This window comes from Dermacentor albipictus, unplaced genomic scaffold (assembly GCF_038994185.2).
Source record: "Dermacentor albipictus isolate Rhodes 1998 colony unplaced genomic scaffold, USDA_Dalb.pri_finalv2 scaffold_84, whole genome shotgun sequence".
NCBI classification, from domain to species: domain Eukaryota; kingdom Metazoa; phylum Arthropoda; class Arachnida; order Ixodida; family Ixodidae; genus Dermacentor; species Dermacentor albipictus.
The window spans coordinates 102,501-107,500 of NW_027225638.1; positions in this window are offsets into that span (position 1 = coordinate 102,501).

The window sequence follows — 5,000 nt, forward strand, 5'->3', positions numbered from 1 at the left end:
ATATAGAATGGGGCATTGCAGCCCAACTGCGCATGTAGGTGAAACGCGTTCATCGATAGTGATGAGAATAAGTATAAGTAGATGTGAGGAACATGGAGAGAAACTTAGGCAAAAATACGAGCTAGGACGCATCCACCCGCGAGCTGCCCCGCGGATAATCCGGTAAAGAGTCACAGATAAGATGTGCCATTCGGAGAAGTATGGCCCGGTTTCGTTTGTGCTCCAAGAGAAGGTGGTATGGGGTCCCGCCAGGACGGCTCCCCGGCGGGGTTGTTAGCTGGCTTGCAAGTGCCGCTGTAATGGGGCATTCAGTCAGGTAGTGTTCAAAAGATTCACAGACCAGCCCGCAGATGCATAGATTATGAGGAGCTAGGTTAAAGCGTTTAAGATAATAAGGGAAGCGGCCGTGTCCAGTAATAATATGAGCTATGGATTTATGAGGGGGAAAAAATTCTGGAATAGATTTGATGGTAGGGATCCACAAGAAAAGTGCCGTGTTGGAATTCTCAGCGGCCCATTCAATTTGCCATTCTCTTTCCATCTGCCTAAAGAATTGGGTCCTGAGAGAACGGATAGAGAGAGAAGTGCGGCGCGGTACTCCATAGCGCGCAGCACTCGCTGCCGCCTCATCAGCCAATTCATTACCCAGAATTCCGGAATGCCCCCGTACGTGATATAATTTTATTTCCATGGAAGTTGATAAGGTACTGAGCGCTCTCTTAATGTGAACCACTCGGGCATCAAGGGACCGCAGTGCCGCGATCGCTGACAACAAGGACAGGCAGTCAGAGTATATCTTAACAGGCCGCGTAGGTCTTGAAATTGCCACATAATTAAGGGCCTCAAGAAACGCAATGGCCTCGGCGCAGTACGCACCACCAGCTTGCTCCACTTTATATTTACCAATTTTTAATATCCGGTGTTGAGATTCCATGGCTACGTATGCAGCCCCTGCAGAGGTTCCAGAATAAGAGCCGTCTGTGTATATATGTACAGCCTGTTCAGAGGCATACCTCGACACCTCTGCGCTGCTTAGTCGGGCAAAGGGACAGCGATATCTGTCGGCTGGGTGATCGAGCCAGGGGTTGTAAGGGAAGTCAACTGTTTGAGGGATGTAATATGCAAGACCATAGCAAGTGGGCCTGCGGAGGAGAAATAGGTGGAACTCGGCACGAAGCCGCTCTAACTCAAGGGGGAGAGGTGCCGCTCGCAATAAAACCTGTAATGCCGATGTGCGTGTAGTACGGTAGGCCCCAGTCAAACTAAGGAGGGGGATCCGGTGTAACGAGATGACTTTAGCCGTTAATAGGCTATCTGGAAATTCTGGCCACCAGACCGGGGCTGCGTAGGTAATGACCGGAAGCACCACTTGTTTATACAGAGCCCGAATCGCCATGGGAGTGATGGAATGGTGCATGTTTATGTAAGTCGTAATTTTAGGAGCCATCAGTTCCAATTTCTCACGTATAAAATCAGCATGTTCTTTGAAGCCTAATCTGGAATCGAAGATAACGCCAAGAATTTTGAGTTTGTCTTTCCGCTGCAACCTGTCATTACCCACAGCCACACGGAGGGCACTGGTCTTCATGGAGTTGCATCCATGTGGAAATGCCATGAAAAACGATTTTGTTGTGTTAATATGAACGCGATTCTCCCGTGCCCAATCGCTTACCGAATTCAAGACCGTCTCTGCCAATCTCTCGATTACGGCCCGATTCGTACCCGGAATGGTGATAACGACGTCATCCGCATAAGCCTGTATTACAACACCCTGTGGCACGGGAAGATCCAACAGGCCACGCACCACAATGTTCCATAAAAGCGGGCTTAATGGGGAACCCTGAGGACTACCTAATGTATGCGGCGCGGACACCTCTCCAGAACGAGAGCGATAGACTACCAATCTGTCTTGGAGGAAACTCTTTAATAAATTAAAAAGGTTACCGGGACAGCCATGTTTTTGTAAAAAGTACAATACCAGTGGATGCCACACTGAGTCAAACGCACCCCTGAAATCAAGTGCTATGATCAAGGCCGGTGTATTCTGCTGTTTAAATTGTAAGAGCCGCTCTTTCAGGGCATATAGAGCCATGACGGCACTCCTCCCATGAGTAAAACCGAATTGGTGGGGATGTATGAGGTCATGGGAATAGAGGAAAAAATAGAGACGAGAGTTGAGGAGCCGTTCTAGAATTTTGCCAAAGAGAGAATTCATTACTATAGGTCTGTAAGATGAGGTCTGGTCTGGGGGACGACCAGGTTTAGGAAGAAAGATAATGCGCCCTCTCTTCCAAGTGGAAGGGAAATGACCCAATTTCAAAGCCGAATTAAAAAGAAATTGAAAGAAATCTGGATGAAATTGAAAAATAGTTTTAATCATGGGAAGAGTGACGATATCTAGGCCAGGGGCGGAACCATCTCTGCCCTGCGCAATCGCGTATGCTATTTCATGATGAGTAAAGGGCCTGTCGTCCGAGCGATTAACCGCGGCACTGCCGGCGACAAGTCGAATAGCCGCATGGGAAGGATTATCCCGTAACCTATCGTCCGGTGGGAATTGAGCGCGGAGGAGCAAAGCCGCTGACTGGAGGGTGTCCATAGTCTTTGCACCATTCGGAAGGGTGAGTGCTGGGAGGTGTATTGGCGGTCGAATTTTATTAAATGCTGTCTGAAAAGGAATGCCGAAAATATTCCGTTTTGAACACTCCTGACAATAACGTTTAAACGCACTCTGTTGCGCCTCGGCTATGTGTTTGCGGTACGTTCCCCGCGCTCGAGCAAACAGGGCGCGCAAATGTCCACGCATGACCGGGTCACGTGCCTGCTGATAGCGACGTCTCATGGCCCTTACCCGATTTCTTTCCACCCCTAATTCCGGGGTCCACCAGGAATTCGGAATACGCGGGCCGGACTTGGTAAGTCTAGAGTGACGGCGGATTAGATGGTTGTAGATGGTATTGAATTTACTGATTATAAAGTCTAGGGCTTCACCGGAGCGAAGGGCAGAGCCCTGAACCTGGGAGAACCATGACATTTCCCGAAGGGCCTGGAAGACTCGGGCGCGGCCCGCAAGGGTCAATCGCCTCAACGGAGGCGGCTGTTGCAAACTGAATGCGAATTCGATGTGCTTATGTTCAGCAAGACTTTCTTCATTACTAACGTGCCATTCAAAGTCTAAAGGAGCCATCGAAGAAGTCACTAAGGTAATGTCAATCCAGCTGGCATTGTAGTGATTTTCAAATGTGGGTTCGGATTCAGGGTTGTTTAATAGTTGTAATCCGTGTTGACACATCAACTGAACGACTGCTGTACCCCTACTATCACAGCCGCCACGGCCCCAGAGGGTATGTTTGGCATTGAAATCGCCAGCGATTACTGCCATCCCCGGACCTATCCGGGCAAGGCAATCGGTGATGCTGTTTAAGTAAGTATCTATGTCAGTGTGTGGCGGCGCGTATACCCCGATAACAGTAAACACTACGGAGTTACTTGAAAAGGTTACCGCCACTACATGCGAGGAGATGGTCACTGGAAAGCAATCATAACCGTGTGCTGCACATAATATAGCCATTTTAGGATGATTGGTGGCGTTGAAATGAAGAATACTAGGAGGAACACCAACGATTTCATGCGCTCGGACATATGGGTCACTGATTATAGCAAATGAGATGTTCTTTGTTTCCATCGTCCTGATTAGAACCGCCATGGCATGCTTTGTGTGGTCTAAATTAGCCTGTATAAATTTGAGTTTAGGATTGAGGGCCATCATGAAACACGAAAGGAAAAGCTATGAACCTGAACAGATAACAGGTTGCACGTGCTGGAAGTCATGTGCGGTTGATCCCCCCAATGTCGGCCGCCATACATTCCAGGGCGCCATCTTGTTGAACGCAATTCGCATCCACTGCACACTCTCCCTGACACTTGACATGTCCCCGAGCACCGCCCCGCGGTGCGGTGCAACGAGGAATAGTAATATGTAGCAGTGCACAGGAGGGACGCGCAACGGGGCTCACTGAACAGGCTTAAACGTGGAGGAAGCTGAACGAGAGGCACAAGCGCACCATGTGCTCCCCGCTCATGCCGAGTGTTGTTGAACGGAATGTTTTGCAGACAGCACCCCCGTAGGGCTGCTGTAGACGGGAGATGCATAAATGTACTGTGAACCCCGCCGCGCCGCGGGTCATACCCTCCCGCGCCGCCTACCCGGCTACAGGCCATAGTCGGTACGCGCAGTAATGCGCGCCACCCTTTCCGCCAGCGACGGACAACCGCGATCGCCAGCCGGATGTCCCGCCGACTCCCGTCCCGCGCCCCGACATACCGCACAGCGCACCGCGGCGTCCCCCATGCGCACAGTGCACGTCTGGGCCAGGTGGGGTTCAGCACATTTCGTACAAAGGACTTTGGAAACGTCCAGTTTGTCCGGGCAAAACCGCCGAGAATGCCCGTATGACGCGCAATGTGTGCACAGGGATACATGTAAATCCTCTACCACTCGCGCCGATGTCCAGCCAACACTAACGCGGCCGCGACGCATGAATTTGTGGAAAACTGTGGGGGCACATTCCAGCACATGTGACTTGTTACCGCTACGCTCCGTGAAAGTGGTTTTAAGAATGCACGTGGCCGGATCAAAATCCAGGTCCGGGTTGCGATCTTTAATTTCCTGAAGGAGCCTGTTTGGTGCGACCTCAGGGTCCGAGCCAATGAGTTTGATATGGGGTTTCCTCTTTTCTGGAATACGCATGAGTAAGCTAGTTTTGGTAACCGTGCCCTGTTCGACTGCCTGCCGAAGGTTCTCAATGGAAGTTCGTTCTGTAGCTATTACCGTAACACCGAAGCGTGTACTGCGCAAGGTAACAGCACCAATACCTGCTGCTCCCGGGTCTATGTTAGCTTTAAGAGTCCTAAGGACATCTTTCGCAGGTGTGCGAGACTCACCAACAGGGGTCAGGAATGCAATGTGTCCACGCAGGTGCGGGTCCCCCGAGAACCTG